The sequence below is a fragment of the Lygodium microphyllum genome, chromosome 7 (assembly GCF_053477565.2).
Source record: "Lygodium microphyllum isolate KBCC chromosome 7, Lygodium_microphyllum_v1.1.10, whole genome shotgun sequence".
Classification (NCBI taxonomy): domain Eukaryota; kingdom Viridiplantae; phylum Streptophyta; class Polypodiopsida; order Schizaeales; family Lygodiaceae; genus Lygodium; species Lygodium microphyllum.
The window spans coordinates 129,255,337-129,281,250 of record NC_141141.1 but is presented as its reverse complement, the minus strand read 5'-3'; positions in this window follow the sequence as shown (position 1 = coordinate 129,281,250).

Sequence of the window (25,914 nt, the reverse complement as noted above, 5' to 3'; positions counted from 1 at the left end):
GCCCTAAAGTCAATGTACCATCTCTCATCTTTGTTCGGTGCATTCTTGGACACATGATGCATGGCAAAGAACCTGTCACCTTGCTCATCATGAGCACCGCTATAAGACGCATAGTTTCCATGTTGTCTACCCTTAGCCTTCATATATACCTACTTCTTATGACAATCCTTTGCAATGTGCCCATATCTACCACAATAATGACAATAGTCATTGTCCCTATTGGATTGATCATTCGACTACCAAGATCCACCACCTCTACCTCAGGTTGATCTCCCCCTGCCTCTAAATCTGCTAGATCCACACTAGCCCTATGTATTTGTGCCATGCCAATTATTCTACTACTGCTTTCCATAGGTGTTTTGAGTGTCTCCACAACCTTGAAGAGAGCCACGGCCTCTACCACCTCTACCAAGTTGGCTAGAATAAAGGGCAGTGTCTCTGCTTTGAGACATACTAGAACCTATGTTATTTCTAAGCTTTACTTCCTCATGCGACAGCAAGGCAAGCAACTCATCCAAATCAAGGGGTTCAGATCTAACAGAAATAGATCTATCAAATGCTTTATTCCTTGCCAAGTCCATTCAAAGTGACAGCAATCATATGATCCTCATATACCTGTGATCCAATAGTGGCAAGATGGTCCATTATGGTCTTTATCTTTATCGAATAAGCATGGATGCTTATGCCATTCCTAGACATGTTGTTGAATTGCTATTTCAATTGAATCTTACATGCATGTGTTACATTTCCATAGTTCTTCATGAGTATGTCCCAAGCATTCTTTGAGAAATCACATCCAATGATCTGTATTGCCATAGCATCAAATATACATAAGGAAAACCAATGCAGCACTTTGCATACTCTCTCTGTCCATTATTTATGAGCCCTTTTCTATTCATTAGTTGGATTCTTCTCAGACACTTCAGGTTCAGCCTCATCACCTGTACATAGGTCCCAATATCCTTTGCCAACCAAAAAATTCTTCATTTTGAATTTCCACAAAGTGAAATTCTTGTTATCCAACTTCTCACTAACAATCTGGGTAATGTTGTCATTGCCCTGTGCATTTTCCATGTTGTAACAGACTATGTCTAACTATTTGCAAGCCAACAAGTATCATTGACCAACTGCAATCTTTGACTGTTTATGATCATTTTTGCAACAAATTGACTGTTAAAACCAGGGTATTTCAACCCATTAGCATGTTAAAAACACCCATCAACGTGTGGAAAAACCCGTAGGTACATCAGCCAATACATATACCATATAGTTGTTGTAATTATGTATCATGCAACCTTACTGCTAGGGTACATATATGCAGTCTGAAATCTGTAAATTGTCAATGACTAGCAGCTAATTCACAGCTAAAACTGAGATATACTGTAGTCTTTGACTGTTTATGAGAGTTTTCTACAACAAATTCATAGTTAAAACTAGGGTATTTCAGCCCATCAGCATGTCAAAAACACCCATAAACATGTGGCATAACCCATAGGTACATCAGTCAATACATATACCATGTAGTTGTTGTCACTCTATACCATGCAACCTTACTACTAGGGTACATATATGCAGTTTGAAATTTGTAAACTGTCAATGACCAGCAACTGATTCACAACTAACACTGAGATGTATACATGTCATACATGCTCCAAAACCTCCAAGATATCTTCTAGTGCATATAGGGTTCCATACATGACCACATTCGGGCATAGATCAGTGCATACACAACAAGTACAAGTGTCAAATATCTTGCATGTAGGTTGTAGTCAGCAAATACTCAGCAAAACAAAGTTTATCTAGCTCCAAAATGTCTTCAAATCACTTCATACATTTGCTTCACTGTGTCGGGGTCAATATATGACCATACATACAACCATAGACACTCTGTCTTAAAGAAGCCAAGTCATAGATTGCATTTACAGTTTGTACCTAGCCAAGACAATGTAACTACATTAATTTCTAGCTCTAGACTTTAGTTTTTAATAGTATGTAATGCTTGTATTAATGCTCCAAACATTCCCCAAAGCCATACATTTGATAGGGACCAATCAATATCATGTAGTGCTTTAGGCAAAGACCATGCTTGTTGCTCACAGACTTGTGACAATTTTCAACCTGAGAAAACCTTCTAGATCATAATGTTTTTACCTCCAAACTTCAACTCTAAGACTCAAAAGTCAATACATATGTCCTTCACGGTGTATATCCACTTCAATGAGTGTTCATGTGTATGTTAGAGAGCTTCAACCTCTAACCAAAGCCAAGTATGTAATGTATGTTGTCTATGGATAGCAGTTCAAGTCTTTTCCCAAATCTGTATACATGTCTTTCAATTTATATCTCTTCCCCCACCAAGCATTGGCATGCCAAGCCTTCAAAGTACCATCTAATGAATGCATACAAGCATTAGACCACACCATAATCACCTTATTGATGGATTGCAATCAATAAAGGCAGCCTAAAAAACAGGCACAATCACGTTGTCGGAGTGTTTGGGGTCGAAAGTCTACTGTTGGGGTAAGAGACAACAAGGTAAAGGGAGATTCAAGGGGAGAGGAGTAGACGGAAGAGAAAGGTTTTGAAGAAATAGAAGACATAGAAGAATACTCATAGAGGTGAAGCATGTCAATTTATTTCTGCATTATGAGAAGATAAATCTCTTGTAGACAAAAACGTGCATAAAATAATACCTTTCTCTATGCTACTCATATTGCCAATCTGATGCCTCCATAAGCTCCCAAAGGGGGGTAAAATACCAAGACATCTAGCTAGAATTCTATCGGATCACTCCTTCTTCATCTCCCACTTTGAAGTGCTATTCTTTGCCTAAAAACACCGATCGTGCATCACATGATTTCATGAATCTTTCTTTTTACATAAAATCCTCTCAAAATGGCTGAAAGATACCTACTTTCTTTTACATGTCATCCTAATCTAGAAGTTTTCTATAGTTTTATGGATTTTTACAAGAGATAATATCTAAAATATTAAAAATTAGCTAAACTTGTCCAAAAATCTAGTATTTTTGAACCATCCACACTACGGACACTAATACTAATGACTAAAATGGCATTGGCTCTCTAGATCAATAAGAAAGACGCACTCTAGAGTTTTTCACATGGTGTGCGCATAGCAGCATGACATCAACCCCCTCCTAACTTGCACATCCTCCAACATGTGTCAAAGTCTTATGGAACTTTAGTGTCAAAAGAAGTATCCTCTGCCATGTCAATGTTTTCATCTTCTATCTCTTCTTCTTCCATATTCTCATGTTCATGCTCGACAAACTCTTGAATGACTTCATACATCTCTAAAGTGTCAACATAAATAAGCTCTTTTTTTGCCATGTTTTCAACATTAATTACTACAAAAATTTCAGCAACTATATCAATATCAACCAACCCTAAAAATAGTCCTAAAATACATTCATTTGCAGCCATCAAACCATGTGTCTTCCTCTCTTTTTCATCCCATCCTAGATATTTCTTTTTAGTCCTGCACATGGCTGAAATATTCTTAAAACTGCCAAGATTACATGCTATCCATTCCTGCAATCCAGACACAAACACAGTTTCCCTCTTTCTTGGAGGCATAATTATCTTCCTAGAGGCACTGCCATAGCCTCCACTTACAACTATGATGTCTAAAAACCCTTAAACTCTCATGCATTAGGTGGCATGGGATTATCCCACAGCCTATCCCAATTGCGGGGATGATTCACACAAACAATGAGAAACTATAATGCCTTTGTATTGTCTTTACTCCAAACCTGAGCATATGAAAAACCATCATCCAAGGCTTTTGTTTCCAGCCTTGATTTTGAAATATAGGGCTGCCCCAAAATCACCAAATAACTACATGAATCCTACATTTAAAAATGATATTCATCCCTAACATCTCCAATAGTCACGGGTACATTCAGATAAGCCACATAAATATCCCCTGATGAATTGTTTGTTGCCCACATGTGCCATCCCGGATCTACATCAATCAGCCAACCTCCATTCTCATACAAGTTGCATGCCATAACATTGATTTCCGAACCATGATCCAAGAGAGCTATGCAAGGTGTCTCTCTTTCTCCAACTTTAACAATTGTCTATGTTGTAGTACAAGCCCAATGCATTCGTGAATAATGCATTCGTGATTTCCAAACCATGATCCAAGAGAGCTATGCAAGGTATCTCTCTTTCTCCCACTTTGACAATTGTCTATGTTGTAGTACAAGCCCAATGCATTCGTGAATAATGACTACTTGGAATAAAATGAGCATCTTCTTCTTCATGTGCTTGTTGATGGATATCCCTATTATACATAGCCTTCTCTCTATGCTTAGTACTACCCATAATACCATTTTTAGCCACACGCTTGCTGTCTACACTTCCATTTAACCCATTTTCAGCATCAACTTGTTCCAAAATAACATTGCATCATCATATTCCTTCTGAAGATCTTTCTTTATGTTTTTGTCAACCGGCATCAATGCTTGCAAAACTTCACCATCAAATTGTCTTTTTCATTTCATCATATCAATGATTGTATCATGAAATTCACGCTTTGCAATTCCAAGAACTTCGCCAAGTGTGAATTCCACTCTACTTCCAAGTATGTGATCTTCCGAGACTTTTTTAAGATTTGTGGCAATCTCAAGATCTGATTATAACCTATAACCGGGCTTCTTACCCCTTTTCTTCTCTTCTTGTTTCTTCTCTTGACATGCATCCTCCATAACATGCTCATGTATGGCTTTTTTAGCCTCTTTCTGTTGCTCCGTTTACTTCGTGTTATGCATTTAGATGGACCTGAAGAGGAAGGACCAGTAGTTTCCTCATCTCTTCTTCTCTTTTCTTCCACAAGAGCTTCTTGATTATGAATCTCAACAAAATAAGCATAGGCTTAAAATGAATCCACTAGTGCACTCCATCCTATTCTCTCTCATATACTCTAACTTGCAGCAACCAATTCAAACTTTGATGTTTTTCCATTTTCCATGCAATCTAATGCATGTATCCAAACACAAGATTTTGCTTCAGTCATGCCTCCTTTATGAGCTTCTTCGGTCCTTTCAATTCTCAACCCATATGTAGCTACATCTAGGGCAACAAATGATTTCCTTACTGCCATCTCTTCCAACCTCTTCTACATGCCACCATTTTCAAAATTTGTCTCTGTTGGAAGACTAGTTTCTATTGTATGTATTTTTCCATCTTTCCAAAAGAGTATCCTTTTCACTTTCTCTCCACCATAGGTTGTACAGTCTTACTTTTCATACTCTAAACTATCACACCAAATGCATCTCCTCTTGTATCCTTCTTTGTATGGTCTTTGGGCTATTGCCCGACACTTCTCTTCTATCTTAACATCCAACATTTCAACCTTTGCATAGATTTATATCAAATTCAACCTCAAATCATGCACGCCTTTGATCAATTCATTCACAGCATCACCTTTAAGAGTTGGATCAATAAGTATAGCTGGTTGTTTTGCCATAGCCAAAGACACCTTGGTTGCGATATCAGCCCCCTTCTAAGCACTCGCAGGTGTGGTGCCTCTACCCCATCTTAATTTCATCCACTCTCTCTTTACCAACATATGCACTGCCTCAGTTACATTAGCCCACACAACCTCGTTTCAAAAGAGACGTCTTCTAAATGATCAGTCAGCTTCTCATGCAAGACAAGATCTACAACCTTAAAAAACAAATCAATTTTTTGACTCTCCAATGATTGCTACTCATCTGCATCCAATTGCGCATACCAACTTTCAAAACCAGGACACCTGCTCAGAATTCTCCTAGATCACTCCTTCTTCTCCCAGTTCGTAGTGCTATTTGCTACCTCTAAACTACGACCACGCATTGCGCAATTTCACTAATCCTTCTATTGAGTCCATGAAAATCCCCCAAAAATGGCCGAAAGCCACTTGTTTTTTTTACATGTCATCCTATTCTAGAAGTTGTCTACAACCTTTGGATATTTACAGGAAATAAGATCCAAAATATCAAAAATAGGCTAAACTTGTCCAAAAATCTAGTATTTTTGAACCATCCACACTACGGACACTTACACTAGCAACTAATATGGCATTGACTCTCTAGATCAATAAGAAATCCAAATAATGATGTACTCTAGAGTTTTTCACACTATGTCTATGTACCAGCACGACACCATGTCAGTGGATAAAGATGTTGAACTCCTCAATCTACCTATCCAAGGACTAACTAATGTAGTAGCATCTTTACAAGGCCCAAAAATTTTTGCACTCTCATTTGTACCTACATGTATATAAGTCTCCTAGCAAACATCATCATCATCTATCAAGATGGTCTTCTTCTCATGCCATGAATCCAGCTCATTAAAAACTATATCTCTTGAAACCAATGTCTCATGAGTAGAAGGATTGTAGAATTTGTAACCTTCCTATCTTGTGCATGCCCAATAAAGATGGTCTTTTCTGCCTTTGGGTCAAGCTTCTTCATGCCAAACATCCAAAGATCTTAAGATGGCTAATGTCAGGCTTTATCCTATAAAGCCTCTCATGAGAAGTCATTAGGGGAGTTTTGAGGTCTCAAAAATGCCCTATAAGAGATCCTAGAGAGAGAAAACAATTTAAGAAATAAAATCATTTTATAGAATTTTTAAAAGGTTTATATTTTGGTAAGTTAAAATATCAAAATTCGTTAATAAGTCATTGTCGTGATATTCTCGTGGTCACATCGAACCTAGAAATCTAGGTCGCCATAAAGTTGGCAAGGTTGTCATAATGAAGATCTTACCTCTCCTCATTAAAGTGAAAAGTAATATTCAATTTGAATTTTGGTGGATAATCGATTGCCTCCCTCCATCGTTTCTCTCTTCTTTTTTTCTCCTCCTTAGTAGTCTCTTCTTTGTTTTCGTTCTTGCTTCTAATCATATCCTTAGCTATGGATCAATCACCCAATGATCTCTGTAACTCAGCTATGGACCAATCATCTAATGATCTCTGTAGCTCTCATAAAAGACCTCTCTATCATCTTCATATTGAGTTGGATAGTGAGTATGAACCAATAAGAAAGAGAACAAAATCTATCACGATTACAGAGTCTATGAAACATATATTGAGGTTTGAATGAAAGAAGAATATTGATCTTTGGTTAGATGGAAAGCTATATCCCAAAGATCCTAGCAGAAATAGCACTCCTCCTTTCTATAATAGCTCATCATTAATGAGGTTTATTGGTGATAGCTACAATAGATTTTTAGGTTATACACTTAATCTTGTTGCAGAAAATGATATCTTTGGACTAGAGAATCATCTTTTGATGAAACACAATATAGACTTGTTGCAGAAGCTAGAGGATTTTCAACAAAAGATTCATTCATTGGAAAAGTGTATCAAAGCTTATCAATGAAAGCAAACTTTATTAGGCCTTTGAAATCGACAAAGAGCTCTTAAAAATATTGAGAATCTCAAACGACGAGGAGGAGGCTGTGGTAAAAGAATCCAAGCAGCAATATATTTTTTTTTCACTTGAAAAATCTTAAATATGGCTTTATTTAAACTACTTGCATTGATTTGTGATGTTAATTTTGCTTAGATCTCTTCTACAACCAAATGCAAGTGAAAGAGATTCTTTAAAAGCAGCTCTGTTTTATTATCATCTTCTTCCTTCAGTAGTTTCAAAGGATATTTTGGAGAACAAGAAATTTAAAAAGGCAAAGAAACAATGCTTGGAGTCATTTGTAAAGGATCATTCTTTGGATTCTGAGTTAGTACGGAAGTCACTGGATAGTATTGGTATAAGTCGAGATGCTTATATGCAACTTTTCCAGCTTTTACAATCAAATATGAAGCAAGGACAGGTACGTAATTGCATACTTCCGAAGCTAGTTGTGGTTAGGACTATCAGACAGAGAGTTAATAACAAAGTGATGGAGATTCTAGGTGAGCCTTTTCATATCAAGGCTAACTTCAAGGGCAAGAAAAAGGAGGTTACATTCAATGAATTTAATAATATTTTACTTGACTTTCCCACCCTACAATGCTTAATGATAAAATTTTATGACTTGTCAGTAGAGGCACAGGGAGTGGCTAGATTTGTGATTAAACTTCATGAAAGTGAGATTTTGAAATGTAAAAAACTGGAGAGAATCTCTATCACCTTGATGAATATAGCACTTTTGTCAGGTCATTGCAATCAGTCGATATCATTTAGTTCTCAATCTGAATATAACATCTGGTGGCTAGGAGCATTTGAGGTAGATATTGAGAATTTTGATATACTATATTGGGTTTTTCATCAAACATCAATACCTAATGTTATTCAAAGGCAACAAGCAGGAGAAGAGCTATTTGTTGAAGGATTTGGGAACTACATGATTGAGTGGCACATAGCTGGTAACCTAAAGACACTCAAATGTATGTATAATGTATTAAAGGGAGCTAACTCAAGATCTCCTTGCTTATACTATGTGTCACCAGCTGCAGAGTTAAACTCAAGCAATTGGAATAGAGCTCTCTCTAGGAACAATAAGGATCCACATTTTAAACCAGTCTTGGATATTCCTTTAGCGAATGCCCATATTTGTACACTTCATGCACTTTGTAGGATAATTGAAAAGCTTGTTCATCTCTATATAGGATTTGCATGGAAGCTGGAGCCATTATCAACTAGAACAGATGCTATAACAAAGGTTGAAAAGTTCTCTCTGCAATTGGTTTGCATGGTGGCAATGTTGTTATTGAACCAGATCTTCAAAAGTCTAAGGATGGTAATTGTGTCCCAAAAAAACCATCTATTGGTGGAGTGAAGGCTAGAAGGTTTCTAGGCTTTCATGGGAGACTTGGCAAGATAAAATCGAGAAATGGTGGCTCAACTATTAAATTTAAGGAGTGGAAATCCCTACATAATGCAGTTAAGGATCACACTGATAATGGACAAGCTCGAAATAGAAAAGCTAAAGTTTGGGAAACACTAGACAAAGTGTTTTTTTATTGTGATAAGACTGAATGGAATGATGATGATCTCAAAGACTTTAAAAACCAATTGAACCTTTTCAAAAAGGTGACGAGAGAAGCTTGGGGTGATCAACACTTTACTCACTATATGGTAAGAAGTTTTTATATGTTTGTTTCTTCATTGTCGAACTCATATAATGTTTTTTAATAACTTTCTTTATTTGTTGACTATGCAGCATATTCTATACAACCATGCTCCATACTTTATTAAACAATATGGATCTCTATCTATCTGGTCAACCCAAGGTATGGAAAAATCACATTATCAAGCAAGAACAAAATATATCAGACACACAAGACATGGAGGTGGAAGACACAAAGCCAACATCTTATTAGAGGTCTTTCAATGGTTCTATCGACAAATTTGGCATAAATTCAAGCTTAAAGACACAACCACATCAAGCAATACATCATCTTTAGCAAGGACTATACAATTTTTTACCCAAAGAAGAAAAGATAGATATTTAAATTCTTGCGCAAAGCAAAGATTTACAGAATGGTTACAAACCAAACAAAGAGTTGGGAAAAGATGGGTTTCAAGAAACCCTTAATCTTTGGCATCTTCTAGTCTGATTGTGTTGCAAAAGAGTCCTTAGTTTCAGGCACCTCAACAGGGCCTTTATAGGAGTCCTTGATTTCAGGTAGCTCGACAGGGCCTCTAGAGGAATCTTTTGTTTCATCCCACTCAATAAGACCTCTATATTTCAAAAACTCTTGTTTCTGATAGCCTTGAAGAAGCTTCAAATTCTTACTATCTCCTACATAAGAGAGTAAATAGAAGCCAAGAACTCCAAAATATCCAGCTCTAGATCCACTGTATCCACGCATGAAGCCAAAAACTCTTATGGCTTCTTTCTTCTCCACTAAAATGATCTTGTCCAAACCTCTACTGAAAACTTGAGATCCAATTACCTTTGAGATAGCTCTCAAAGCCATCATTGGTAGACTTGGAGAGCTTGACAATCTACTATGATATATTACAATTGTTTGATTGTTTAAGTTTCCAATATAATGGCCAAGGCTTTGATTTTTTCCAAGCTTCATTGGCCTAGAGCCCTTGGCCCTTCAAGAAATTTGTCCAGATCTTCAATCTCAATCTACAGAACAAACCACAACAGTACAAGATATAAGATATTTATCTATAATGCATAATAAAGTCTACATAAACTCAATGGGTAACTTCGAATTATATTTCATACCTTAGGGTGTTCGTCTTCTTCAAGAAGACTATCATTATAAAGATTTATTGAACTCTTGGGCTTCTCATTTGATGGAGACTTCAATCTCTCTTCATACCCTACATCATCAATATGAAGTTTCTTCTCGACCTGTAAGAACTCTTCTTCTGTAGGTAGCCCCCCCTTTTCATATTCTATGATCTGATTAATACATGTATGTAAGGCTATAGAGCTATCTTGGAAATTCTCTCCCTCAACATCAAGACTTGCTAGTGGTTCTTGTTCATAACCTATAAAATTCATGTCATTTTTGCCCCAACTTGCAAGGATTGCTAAGCAATAATCTTCTCTAAGATAAAAAAGATGTTGAATATCATTTAGCAACACATATCTCTTCTTGTTGATAAGATAAGTGGGAAATATTGAAACACATGCATGAGGACCTTCTTCATCAACCTGTGCACTTGGCTCGATCTCCTTTTCTTCCACCATTGTGATATTGTCACTCTTGAACAAACCTACATCAAAACCTTGGACAAGTTGATTCTCAAAATCTTCTTGGAACATCTCCTCCTTCTCTTCGACCTCCTTATCCATACTTGCAATATCCTCTAGCTTTCCCTGTTGGTCTATATCTAGAGAAGAATTTTCCATGTACTGAAGATACACAATAAATCCAACGTCCTTGTGGATTAGAAGGCATTGGTGTTGATACCTGTGGAAAGGGCAACATGTTTCTTTCTTTCTAAATTCATCATCAATGAGGTTGAACCTACCTAGAAAAGTTGACCTGGATGTACTGGTGGCTCCCATGACATCACTATAATGAACAAATCCATTGACTTCCAAACCTTGCACATGTCTATCATAAAAACATCTGTACTCCTTAAGTTTATCTTCAAGATCCTCCAATAACTCCTTCAAATCAAAAGGAACACTGAAAATTTCCCTAATATAGCCAAACTTGGAAGAATTTCCAGTGATGTGTAAGAAATCAAAGAGCCTATCGTTAGATGTCTCAATTATCTCCTCCTCATCCATTCCTTCCAGAGATAGCTTCCTCTTTGTCATCTTGACCAAGAAAATATTTATCCCTGAAAACAAAGCAGAATAGAAACAATATCCAAATAAACAAGATGGAACCATGGAAAGAGACCCCAAAATTGCATTTTTCAAGACAAAAAAATCAAAAAATGAAAAAAAAAATAATTGACCGGCGAAAATTATAGTGTCCAAGGCAAATGCCTGTGAAGAAATCGTGCTTCACGGAACACTACCTTGAAGATGAAAATTATTTCAATATCTCACCGGTGAAACGCGATACTTAGCAAAATATCACTAACAGGGACATTATTTCGCGTTTCACTGGTCAAAAGATGCAAATCAAGAAGAGAAACATGAACTATAAATTAATTCTATGGAAACACAGAAATTTATGATAAAATCCTTTCTGGAAAAGCTATGTTGCTTTTAAAAGATACAAAGCACATAACATCTGTAATTATTCAAGTGTTATTAAAATTTCCTTCTATATTAATCAAATTTATTTTGTTAAAATACTTGTAATAAAAAAATGTGTTACCTATCAAAGATTGTTGAACTGCTCTCCACACAGGAAGCAAGGACCTTGAAGGGAAGTCGAGACGAAATTTTAGCAGAAAAGAAGACAATGTCGGAGAAATGGCTTCAAAATGCTTTTATATTGACCATTAAGCATGTGGTGATAGTTCCAACGAAAAAGTTTGTGTAATGATGGAAAAATAAACGAGACCGCAAATTTGGATGAAATTTCCAATATTTTTGTATGTAGGAAATGCCTCAGAATATGTGCACACGTGTCTCACTTAACACACAGTATCAAACTCCTCAAAAGACGTGCACACTCTCTTTTTTCGAAAATAAGTCACACGTGTGTTACATAATACTTTTCCAAGTAATGCTTGTACCATAGATTAAAAAATTTCAGTAAGCGAGAATATGTCACACGTGTGTTATTAACACTTTGCCAAGAACGTTGAGTCCATGAAAATTCACTGCCTTCGCCTTTCAATGCATTTCCAGCAAGCAAAAAACATTGCTACTCCGCCTTTACCTTTGGTTCCTTCCAATCTCCAAGCATTTCATTGCTTCCCCAACAAAGGAAACCTTCGAGCATATTCTCGTCATTAGGCTGAGATTGTGAAGAACAAGCTAAAAAGAAGCTATGGTCTTCTGCATCTTGCTTTTTAAAATAACAGGCTCCATTCAATGCATTCTTTTGATACTTTTCCTTAATCCTTTATGTTATAATGAGCTTATCAGCACTACAAAAGAATTTTTTCCATAGTGGAAACATTCCTTAATGTTGTGGAGATTTAAGGAAATCTTCAAACTTCTTCCCTAATTCTATGGATATTTTATGTAATTTTAAAAGCTTTCCTTAGATCAATGCTATTTTTTCTTGGTTTTGTCGATTTTTTTGCTATTCATGAGTTATCCGGTGAAACGCCAAAAGAACGTGCTTCAAGGAGGCCTCTTGTCTTAAATTCGTATTTCACTGGACACAATGGACAACAAGTCCAGTGAAACGCGAAAAGAAGTAGCTGCAAGGAGGCGCCTTGCTTGACACTTGCGTTTCACTGGACACGCTCGAGAAAAATTCAGCTGAAACGCGAAAACGACATGCAGCATGGATACCTCTTGTGTGAAACTCGCGTTTCGCTGGACATGCTGGAGAAGAAGTAACATGTCTTTTTTTGGCAGATGGCTAGGACTAAGGCAACAGCAAGAAATGAGAAGATTGATCCTAGGGATTTAACATCAAAGATTCATCAGTCTTCAAAGCCTCAGAAGCTCTCTAGAATATCAAAGCCAAAGAGAAAGTTGTCTCAAAATGTCAAGTGCCTAAGGGAGATTAGGAAGGCAGTAAAGGCTCTTGACAATGCAATTCCAAAGTTGTCTTTTTAGAGGCTTGTCAGGGAAATTTGTGACAAATATAGTTTGGATAGTTTCAGATGGACAAGAACAGCTCTTAATTGTATACAAGAAGCCACAAAGGATTTTTTAGTTGAGTTTTTTCAAGATGCCTATATTTGTGCTGCTCGTGCTCATAGGCTCACACTCATGGACAATGACATGGTAATTCTTAGGAGGCTAAGATATAGATTTTCAAAGGTCCTTGAGCCAATTCCCCTCTCACTAATGTGAAGACATTTAATATCCTTAATGTGCCCCCAGTTAGGAGAAAGAAAGATGATTCTGGTCTCAGGGTTGAGGATGTCACCCATGAGAGGGATACAAGGCAACATGAAAAAGAGGAGAAAGCTAAAGAGGAATAGGCAGATAAATGGAGAGAGTATAGGAGGCAAAGGGTTGAAGAAAGGGAAACAGAGCAACTAGAGTCCTTTGAAAATGAGCTATCCACCCTTCATGAAGCAGCTAATCCAAAAGGATTCAATGTGTTTTGTTTCTGGTGACTTAGGCAAAAGAACTGAGGTTATCTCCTTTGATGCTGTATGTGTTGAGATTCTTAAGGATAAAAGAAGAGAAGTAATTGACAGTATTATTCTTGTTGGCCTAAGGTATATCCATCCATAATTACTTATACTTTTTGATATTTTTTTAACAATAAGATTTTTATTGTTTATACTCACTATTTCTATGCCTTTTCTAGGTGTATAATGCATGAGTTTCCTTTGGATATACAACAAAAAATTGAGGTTCTTGATCCATCTATCTCATTCTTTATGAGGAACGAGCTTGATACAAGTTTTATTGAGCACTGGCTCAATCTGATTGACTTCGATGCTTTGGAGCTCCTTATAATTCCATATATTGAAAAGTAAGTGATTCAATATTCTATTAGAGTTTTTGAGTTTTTATCCTAATAATTTGTTGAGATATGATTGCTTTTAGTTCTCATTGGAGCTTGATTGCAATAGACATTGTGGATAAGCAATGTTTTTTAATCAATGCTATGAAAGAAAGCCATGGAAATGCTAAATTGTAAGTTATATTATCCAAGGGCTCCTTGATATTTCAATTTTTTTTTTTGTAAGTACTCTAAATTTCAACATATTTTATATATAGAGGTACCAAAAGATTAATTGAAGAGCTTGAGAAAAGACTCCCTATGTCGTCTGATTTGCTTGCAACAATGCAATATAGACAAGTTGCGGTAAGTTATTCATTAAAATAATTGAAACATGAGTTTATTCTATGAACTACCATCCGTCCTCTTTATAGTTTTACTTTGTGTTGGTAGTTACAGTGTCCCCATCAGGATGATAGCCATTCTTGTGGGGCTGGAGGGTGATTGCAAATGGTAGAAGAATTGTTAACTTTCTTTATCTTAATGATGATAAACATGTAAAGGTAATATGAAAGATGCTAAAATTTAATATAGATATTAATTGCAAATAGTCCATTGATGATAAAAATATAGTCTATTGTAAAAACAATAATGAACTAAAACTCTTTTTTCTATAAATGTGTGATAGTTTTCGAAGGATTGCTATACATCTGAGCATGTTTGGTACGTGAGAGCAAAGCTCTTGAAGTATATAATGGTCAATTGTATACAACCAACAACAAAGATTGGTGGGGATTTGCACCATGAAGGAGATGCGGTGCCTATAACCACGGAAGGCGAAGCCACAACTTCAACACCTTCTATACCCAAGACATCAAAGAAAGGCAAAAGGACTCCTAGAAAGGATAGTTCTCCAAAAAAGAAATAGCTTTGCCATATCGCCTTGTAAGCCTTCATATATAGAAATTTTCCCTTCAGCCCTTGTATATCTCATAGAGATGGCAGATAGACATCTGCTACAAAATTTGTACATATATTTTATATTGATAGTAAAGATATCTTTTCTTGAATGTCCTTGCAGTGTATATTATTTTCTCTCCTTTTCGATATCTGTAAAAAATAAATTAAAAATATTTGTTAGTTAGAAAGTGAGATCTTGATATACATCTAAGTAGATATAATATGATGTGAAAACTTACTCGTTTCTTGTCAAGTTGGAATACAAAGGAGCATGGTAGTTCAATGTCTTCATTTTGTAAATCCATCCTCACTTGATGTAGCGTACATGATTTTCTGATCTTTAAGATTGCAATAATATCCTCGTTGAACCAAATATTAAGATCCACTATAGGATCTTTGCTGAAATCATTAAGATTCTGGTCTAAAGCAACTAGACTACTACCAACAAAATGCCATCGACTATAGTAAAAGCTAAAAATAAAATTTTGAGTAGCAATCATATATTTGCAAGCTATGGAGTCTTGATCTATCTTACATATAATTTTTCCTTCTGTCCTTGTATCCCATCCTTCATCGAGTTTTGTTGATCCCCATTGGCAACGCTGCATAGGAATAACATAAGAATGGTCATAAAAGAATATTCCATTCTCTACAAGCTCTGTCTTCTTTCTGCCTCTATACATTTCTTCTCCAATTGAACCATGTATAACATCAATAACATCAATAATAGATTCCACTGGTTGCCATTCCTCAAGATTATAGGGATAGACATCTACAAGACAAACAAATATTATTATAATGGAAAAACCTAAACCATGTTTAAGAAAGGAAAAACTTTAAGAATCAAATTCTTACAATTTGGTCTATGCATTGGAAGCTTTGAAGATCCAGGTTTCAAACACAGCTCTCTATGCATGAACACATGTTGCACTAGTACCTCTTTGATGCTATTCTTATTTGCTCCAAGCTTAAAATCTCGGATTCTGCCCTTCCAAGAAGAGATAAACGAGCTCTCATGTCTTTGCCTTTTTCCACGTTTTGCTTGTGCATGGTGATCCAACTACCTTTGCTAATGATAGTAGGAATCCATCTTCCACCAGTTTGGAATGAGTTAAACACTGATATGGATGTGATTTGGAAGCTTGGATGCCTTGTTGAAGGTCGAATTTCTGTATCCATGGTAGAAGAGAGAGAGACATGCACAGAGAGAGGAGAGAGAGAGAGAGAGAGAGAGAGAGAGAGAGAGAGAGAGAGAGGACTAGGCTACCATAACGGAGGGAAAAACATTAGAGGAATAAAAGAAAGGAGGGAAAAAACTGAGCGCCATGCTTTTCACCAATTTGAATTTTGATTACATCAGTCATTATCATTAATCTAGAAACATCATTAAATAAAAGTAACTGAGACTCTATGCCATTAATGCAAAATATGTCATAATCACAAATATAAGAGACTAAAAATACATAATAAAAATATAAATTCGTAATATTATTATATTTATATACTTTTATAAAATGGCTTTTTAAAAATTTTTAATAGAAGTTCCGTTACAGAGGCTTTGCTCTTATTGGTCTAGACCACTCTCTCTCCACATCCTAAAAGGCATTTTCGAGACCTCAAAACTCCCCTAATGTCACCTCATGTATCCTTGCTATTGGTGTATGATTCATGACATACATAGCATGCATTACAGCCCCTGGCCAATATGCCTTTGGTAGGCTCTTCTCATTCAACATGGCTCTAGCCAATTCCATGATCACCCTGTTTTTCCTTTCTACCACACCCTTTTGTTGTGGTATGTACCTACATGTCAATTGCCTCTTTATCTCATGGGCTACCAACAAGTGATCAAAGTCTTTAGAGACATATTCTCTACCACTATCAGATCTCAAGCATGAGATGTAATAAGCCAATTCTTTCTCCAAATGGCTCTTGAAGTCCTGAAAAGCATCCATGACACCACTCTTGTGCTTCAGCACATACAACCATGTGTGCCTACTATAGTCATCTATGAACAATACATAGTAGCGTGATCCCCCAAGAGATGCATTCTGTGAGGATCCCCATATATCAGAATGTACAATCTGTAATGTGGAAGCCTTGATTGCTTCCCAAATTTACATGATTGATATACATGTCCCAATTCCACATGCTTGAACTTAGGGAGTCCAAGTACAACTTGCTTATGCTACATATTTTTCAACCTTTGAACATTTACATGACCAATCCTTTTATGCCATATCTCAATATCTCTTATTGCAACATTATCATGTGAATACATAGCAGCATTCAAGGCTGGAATTTTTGTATCTAATGTAAACATCGTGCCATTTCTTTTGCCTTTAGCAATGATTTTTTGCCTCCTTGACTATACTCTTCAATGTAGCATCCATCTCTATTGAATCTAACTTGACTATCCATCTTCAATGTAGCCATTTTTCCCACAGAAAGAAAGTTTTTGGTAATGGAGGAGGGTACATGTAACACATCATATAGACTCTTTTTCTTGTCATCGTGCATCATCAAGGGATTGGTACATGTATGCTTAATGTCATGGTGCATGTATCATCCCCTCTGCAAACATATCCATGAGCACCTTCTACCAATGTGTCAAACCACCATGAGGAGTCATGTGGTTAGATGTCCCTAAGTCTATATACCATACATCATCTGCTTTGCGTTGTGTAGGCAACCCCTTCTTCACATGTTGCTTAGCAAACAACTTGTCATCCTCCTGCATACCACTAGAAGAGGCATAATTACCATGTTGCCTTCCTCTTGGTCTCTAATCATTCTACTTCTTTGAGAGTGGAATTTAAAGACTGTTAAAGTGAGGGGGAAAGATCTAGAGAAGAGATAATTTAGGGCAAGAATTGGACCTCTTCGAAAGCAGCAAAAACCAAATTTTATGAACCATAGAAGATGGGATTTCAAAGTGGTTTCAAAGAGCACTTACAGATTTTTCATAAATTTTCTAGATGTTGAATCGAGCTAGAGCAAGTGACCGACAGTGCCAGGACCCCGAGTTGGGCAGGTAAAAATTTTCAGAGGTCAATTTGGAAGCCAAACGGTGGACACATGAAGTTGGGTAGGGCCAAAGGGAAAAAGGGCCAAAGTTAAAACTTATTGGGCATGGACTTTGGGGGGGGTCTTAGGCCCCTCTAAAAAAATTTGAATTTGTGGTGGGGGAGGGGGGGGCCATTTTGCCAAACGGCATGGCGAGATGCTACAGCTCCCACGGCGCCTTTTTTTTTAGAGGTAGATGATGGGCTTAAAAGCAACCCCCCAATCTAATCTAGGCAATGGACTCCTACTGAGATCCAAACTGAGTCTTTCCCTCTCCTCCATCCCTCTCCTCTAAGAGGTGCTTCACACATAGAAAATCAAGAAGAGCATGCAATGAAGGATGATTGTCTAGTATGGACCAGATTGCTCCAAGATCGAAAGGAGGATGAGAGGCAATGAGGAGTCCGCTGGCTATCTGAAACCATTTCATAAAAACATGCAACACACAAATAAGCTATATGCCCAATTTTTACAAAGGAAATTGTATTGTTTTGATGTTTGATGGCTTTAATGATGTGCACATGGAAAGAAAATTTGTATGAATCATGTTTGAGGGTTGTATATGATAAAATGCAAAACCCGTAGTTGTACATAGTCGTAATTAATAATTTAAAACCTGAAATGTGTCATAAATGAAGGAAAATGAGGATTTCTTATGTTGTTTCGGGTTGGGAAATGGAATTCATATGGGATTATAAAACTGATAAAAAGTAGTGTTTAGTCAATATAATCAGTCAAGACACACAAATCAACAAATATCACATTTTTATGAACAAATCAATGGGGGAAATTAGAAAAATTTTAGTTTTCATGCCTTAACTTTTTTTAAATAAATTTTATGTTTGTGAACATATAACAAGGCTAGAGAATGAGGATCAAGCCTCAATCAAGTCTTATTTCTATGTTAGAGTATGTTTTTATCAATTTTTACTTTAAAAATTGCATAAAAATGAACCCTAAATCCTATCCAATAATGCAAAACACTAACAGTATAGGAAAAGAGGATTTGTGAAAGTAGTTAGTTGCTAAAAATGATTCAAATTCTTCTCTATTTGTCTATGCATAACATCTAGGATGGACTATCATTTGAATTAAGGAGACTAGTAGCACAAAGAAATTCGGTGCTAGTCTCTATCAACAATGCACGTACAATTAGTTGGAAAATAATTGAAGGGTTGTTTTTGCACTTCACCCAACTGCTTTTTAATGATAAAATGCTTGAGCACAATGGTCATCCACACTTGCATTGAGCATAACATGGTATCGAACCTGGACACATTGCAATTGTTTTTCAAATGTTGACCTATGTGGAGTGTGTAAGGAAACCCAAGCTATAGGGTAGACAAACGATTTCTTGGGATAAGCTTGGTAAGGAAACATCAAATATCATGGATCGTTCAAAATATATAAGAGTGGAGATTGTTCGTGTTATTAGAGCAGTGCATCTTGGGGCTAATCCCTGAGGTGTAGGAGAGCCATAGTGGGGCCACAATATTTTGCCAAAGGGGTGCCTACTCTGTATTTTTGTTACATGGTATATTATACCAAGATGTGTGGGATCTCCCTCTAAGGAGTAAGTAAGGACAATCATTGGACTACGTGCTACTACAAATGGAGTGTTTACAATAGCGATTAGGGCAATGTGTCCCTTGGATGCTCTAGTCACGAGGTCATGTGGGGTTGTCTTGTGAGTGTTAGAGAGGCCCCCGACTAGTGCCTATAGCCAGTGTTGATTGCATTTTAGGTCCTGACAGGTGGTGTGTTTGCCGAGAGCTACTAATAAGTGGTGGTTCCCAAACTTTAGTCAGATAGGGACTTAAAATTCATAACCATGTCCATTAGGAATGCACTAAAGTATCTATAAAATGGGGTCTATCCAGGGTTTCAAACACTTGGCTTTTCCTATTCAAAATCTCCTAATAGACCTAGTTTATTACGTGAAGATTGAGTCCTCTACGAGAAATGATTTAGGTAAAGTAGAAAGTACACATTTAGCGGCTAGTCCATCCTCTAGCACAATGGCATCGACCAAGGTTCACCTTGGCATGGCCTCAATTCAAGAAACATTGTGCATGACTATTCATCAACCTAGAGGATATGCAATAAGCATGTGGGAACCCATGGCAGTCCTGGCATTGACCAACGATCATACTAAGGCGATAAAACCATGGGATAGAAAGGATATACAATGGAATTTGCTTGTGGCTTAAACATCCCATGTGGTGGGTCACCATGCTAAAATATTAGACCTCACAAGGACATTGAAGTCTTGGTTTTTAAGGGGAAGCCGTTGCTCAAAAGGCTCAACCCACAAGCTTTAAATAATATCGATATATCATTTTTAGATGAAGGGAAAAAGTGCTTGCATAAATATATCAGGGAATGGCCTTTCGATGGGCAAGGTATGGAAGATCCCCTGAGAACGGATTGACATGATACGTTGAAAGCCATAGGGCTCCCTAGACCACTCCGTGCATTCGTAGGGAGAAAGCCCATGGAATTAATGAGTCTTCTACACCAATAAAAATGGAAACGGAAGAGACCAAATACCCTAAAAGGCTGGAACTAGGTCATGATGAATATGAAGATTTTAATGATCTAGTGATGATCTCGAAGGAGAGGACTAAATGCCCTCCTCCTTATAGGGATCTCCTAGTATTTCATGGGCTAGTAAAGGAGGATCCAATGTTGCACTTAAAAGAATATGGCCTAACTTGCCTTGCAAGTGGGTTCAATGATATTCATCTCGGATGCTCATATTCTCAAGCACCCTGAAGGGAGAAGCTAGGAAATGGTACTAGAGCCTCCCAAGAGGGTTGATTAAATCCTTTGATAAGATATATGATAAATTTTTAGATAAATACAAAAAGAAAGTGCCTATGCTTGAGGTTTTAGGGCAGCTTCTACAAATTAGATAGGAGTCTTACCCTTCCACTAAAGAATATGATAGAGCCTTTGATGGTGTTCTTAGGCTTTGGCCAAGAAGAGCCACTATGTTGCTAGGTGATGTCACATGTGCTATGTGAACTCTTTATGAGTGGTCTAGTGCTTACTACACAAATCCAAGTGAGAATATGAGATCCTATGTCATTAAATGAGGCCAAGATGCACGCAATTGACTATGAGCAGTATATTCAAAGATGTTGGGAAAACTTCTAGAGTTTTGCTCACTCACTGCAAGTGCATCCTAATATCCAACCATTTGTACAAGGAGATAATTTATTTGTTGATACCCAGAAAACCTATGTGGGGGATCTTGGTAGCCAAAACCTCCAAGAAAGAAATGGGAGTCATATGAGCAGTAATAGTGTGCCTCTTGTTTAAAATATTTTAAGCCAAGCAAGTCCCATCGAGGGTTGCAACAATTCCATGAGAGGTAGCTATGGAGGCACTAGTGATAGGGCCATCAGGTCTACAAGTGTGGATAAGCATGCCATGAGTGGTTCTAGTTGTGCGCCTAGTAAGGCTCTTGAAAGATCTATCCAATTTATGGATGGATCATGCTTTTGAGTAGATGCTATTCCTTTTAGTAAAAGCATGGTTCCTATGGCCAAGTAGTTGCAGAGCAGACAAAGGCAAGTAAAGACATCTCATATGAAGAAGTTGCAAAATACTAAAGATCCACCTATGCTCAATAGAAGTCATAAGGATGTGAGGCCAACTAACCATAGCAATAAGTCCGCATTGAGTCTTAGACAAATGTGGAAAATTGAGGCAATATAAGAATATAAAAAATAATATAAGATGGGTTTGGAGACCCAAAATTTCTAGATGTGTGGTTGGTGTGCCAAATGAAAGGCCGGGAATTTTATGTGGGTACACTTTGATGAATTTCCAAGGGGATGTAGGTAGAGGTCCTAATGATTCATCTGACAATATACATTGGCCTAAGATGCATCTAGGTGATGGGCCTAGCCTTGAAGCTCTGCCAAGTTTGGGTTGTACCATTGACATAGGTAATGATCCAAATAAGGAAGGGTTGAATGATCATAAATCTATGATTCTCCCTATAGGTGGAGTTTCTAGAGAGTTGGGACGACCGATCTGCTTGAATAATAACCAAGGTGATGAGATATATAAGCCCAAGGAGGTCACTCATTCATCTCATAGTACCCAAGAAGGGATGGGCTTTATTACTAAGATATTAGTAGAAAGGCTTGGGCTAGTGGATCTACAAAAGCCCAAGATGAAGCCTTGAGCTACATGGCATAAGAGATGGGGCTAACCCTTACATCTCATGACATCTTTGGTTCACCTTGGCTAGCCAAATAAGATGCAATGTATGTGCCAAGAAAACCATGTATTTGGTTGATTGAAATGTTATATTTCTAAATATCAAAGTTCTGAAGCTCTAAAATATATCTAAAGTCCCCTTTCCTAAATTTTCCCTTACAAAGATAATGATATAAGTGTATGTAAGGGTTATTTTATTTTTATTATTTGGGACCGGCAATTAAGGCATGAAGTCCAAGGGTTGGTTAGATATATCTGGGGGAGATTTGAGTAGTTGTGTACCTCTTGTTAGGACATTGTCAGGCGATAAAGACATGTGCTAGAGGGTAGTCCTTATGACCTGTCCTTCCCGCTTGCTAGGCAATTGTCCCAGGAGTCCTTCCTAATGTAAGGAAATTAGAGAAGCCTACCAAAATATCACAAGAAAAGCAAGTTTTGAAGTTCTAAATATATCTAAAGATACAAAATAATGTTCTCAAGTAGTGAATTAGAGACTCGCTTTTTAGCCAATCTATGTTCTCAAGTAGTGAATTAGAGACTCGCTCTGGATTTCTATCAAATTATGTTGGGTCTACTCCTCGTAGATTTCATGCCTTGGTTTTGTCAGGGGGTAGGGCAAGAGCTGTGGTATGTTTTGTTGTTTATTTCTCGTATTAGCTTGATACTCTTTGTGGTTATGAATGTGTAGATCTATTCATGGGATTCGATGGGTTGAGTGGCCTTATCCCATGGTCTCCAATGAGAGCAAAATTCAAAGACCGTTAAAGTGTGAGAAAGACGCGGAGAAGAGCAAATTTAAGGTAGGAATTGGACCTTGTTGGAAGTAGCAAATATGGATTTGGCAATTTTTACGAGTCGTGGAAGATGGGATTTCAAAGTGGTTTTGAAGAGCACTTGCAAATTTTTCATAAATTTTCGAAATGCGGGATCAAGCTAGAGCAAGTAACCGGCAGTACAGGACCCCAAGTCATGAGCAGCCAAAATTTTTCAAAGGTCAAGTCGAACGGTGGAGATATGAAGTTGGGCAGGGCCAAAGGGAAAAAGGGAGAAAGTTAAAACTTGTTGGGCATGGACTTTGGGGGGGCTTTAGGCACCTCCAAAAATTTTTGACTTTGTGGGGCGCGGTTTGCCAAACGACGTGGCGATATTCTACCGCCCCCATGGCACTTTTTTTTTTGGAGAGGGAGATGATGGACTACAAGCAACCCCCCAATCTGATCTAGGAAATGGACTCCTTTGATTTCTCACTTCTTGTTGCTACCTCCGCCTCATAAAATAGCTACCCGGTTTCTGAGATCCAAACTCAGTCTATCTCTCTCCTCCAAGAGGTGCTTCACACGCAAAAAATCAAGAAGAGAATGTGATGAAGGATACTAGTCTGGATTGCTCCAAGATCGAAAGGAGGATGAGAGGCAATGTCCAACGCGGTCGAGGAATTGATGAGGAGTTCATTGGCTGCCCGAAACCATTTCATAAAAACACGCAACATGCAAATAAGTGGTATGCCCAATTTTTACAAAGTAAATTGCATTTTTTTAATGTTTGATGGCTTTAGTAATGTGCGCATGGAAATAAAATTTGTATGAATCATGTTTGAAGTATGTTTGAGGGTTACACATGATAAAATGAAAAATCTATAGTCGTACATGGTCATAATTAATAATTTAAAATCCGAAATGCGTCATAAATGAAGGAAAATGAGCATATCTTCCATTTTGGGTTGGGGAATGGAATTCATAGGGGATTGAAAAATGATAAAAATCAGTGTTCATTCAATATGATTAGTCAAGACACATAAATAAAAAAATACCACATTTTTATGAACAAATGAATGGAAAAAATAGTAAAAATAAGAGAACCTTTAGCTTTTGCACATAAAAAATTAAGAAAAATACATTTTATGTTCATGAACTTATAACAAGGTTGGAGTATGAGGATTAAGCCTCAATCAAGCTTTATTTCTATGTTAGAGTATGTTTTTATCAATTTTTACATGAAAATTTGTATAAAAATGAACCCTAAACCAATCCGACAATGCAAAAACACAAATAATACAGGGGAAGAAGGTTCGTGAAAGTGATTAGTTGCTAAAAATGATTCAAATTCTTATCTATTTGTCTATGCATAACATATAGGATGGACTATCATTTGAATTAAGGAGACTAGTAGCATGAAGAAATTCGGTGCTAGTCTCTATCAATGTCACACGTATGATTAGTTCGAAAATCATTGAAGGGTTATTTTTGCACTTCACCCAGCTGCTTTTAATTATAAAATACTTGAGCAAAATGGTCATCCACACTTGGATTGAGCATAACATAGTATCAAACATGGATACATTGCAATTGTTTTCCAAACAATGACCTACGTGGAGCGTGTAAGGAAACCCAAGTTGTAGGGTAGACAAACGGTTTCTTAGGGCAAGCTTGGTAAGGAAATATCAAATCTCCTAGATTATTCAAAATATATAAGATTGGAGATTTTTTTTGTGTTCTTTATGTGAGAGCAATGTATCTTGGGGCTAATCCCTAAGGTGTAGGGGAGTTGCAGTGGGGCCACGGCATTTATCCGAAGGAGTGCCTCCTTTATGTTTGTGTTACGTGGTATATTATACCAAGATGTGTGGGATGGGCAATCATTGGAATACGTTCTACTACAAATGCAGTGTTTACCAATAGAGATTAGAGTAGTGTGTCCCTTGGATGCTTCTAGCCACGAGGCCACGTGGGGTTGTCTTGTGAGTGTTAGAGAGGCCCTGACTAGTGCCTATAGCTAGTGTCGGGCCCGTTTTAGGTCCTGACATTCTTGTAGCAGTCTTGAACTACATTCCCATATTTTCCATAATAATGGCAATCCTTATCTGCATTTGATTGATGTCCATGGCTCATTTGGGCCTTCTACCAAGTACCTCTTCCTCTAGATGAGTAACCCCCTCTTCCATGAGCATTAGAGCCACCTCTATTTGCTTGAGGCTGCCTATTTTGTCATCCACTACCTTGCTGTCCACTGGCTGCATATGGGTTTCCAACCCCTCTTCCTCTAAATTTTGACCTTCCTCTTCCACCTCTACCCCTTTGATTTAAGTAGAAGGCATTGTCCCTGATGTTCTTAGACCCACTGGAACTTGTATTGAGTCCAAGCTTCACTTCTTCATGCAAAAGAAGTGCCACAAGTTCATCAAAGCCGAGATACTCCTGGTGCACTAATATGGAAGCCTCAAACTGCTTGCACTCCTCTCCAAGACAATGGAGGGTAGTGGCCACCAAATCATCATCCTCAACTTCAACTCCAATTGTGTCTAGTTGCTCTGCAATGGTTCTAATCTCACTCACATAGTCTTCAATAGACCTTCCATTCCTAGATATGTGGGTGAATTTTTGCTTCAATTGTGTCTTTCTTGCATGAGTGACATGGCCATAATTCTTCATCAACAAGTCCCAAGTGGCTTGTGGTGATGTACAATTTGCAATTTGCAAAGCTTTCGTGTCTAACACACATAAGGACAACCAATGCAAGACCTTGCTAGCCTTTTCCAACCATGTCTTATGTGTCTTCAATTGATCTTGTGTTGGAGGTCTATCCTCTAGTAGCTTGGGCTCCTCTTCAAGACCTACGAGACTAGATCCCAATAGCCTCTTCCAATCAAGAATTTTAACATCCTGAGCTTCCATAAAACAAAGTTTTTGT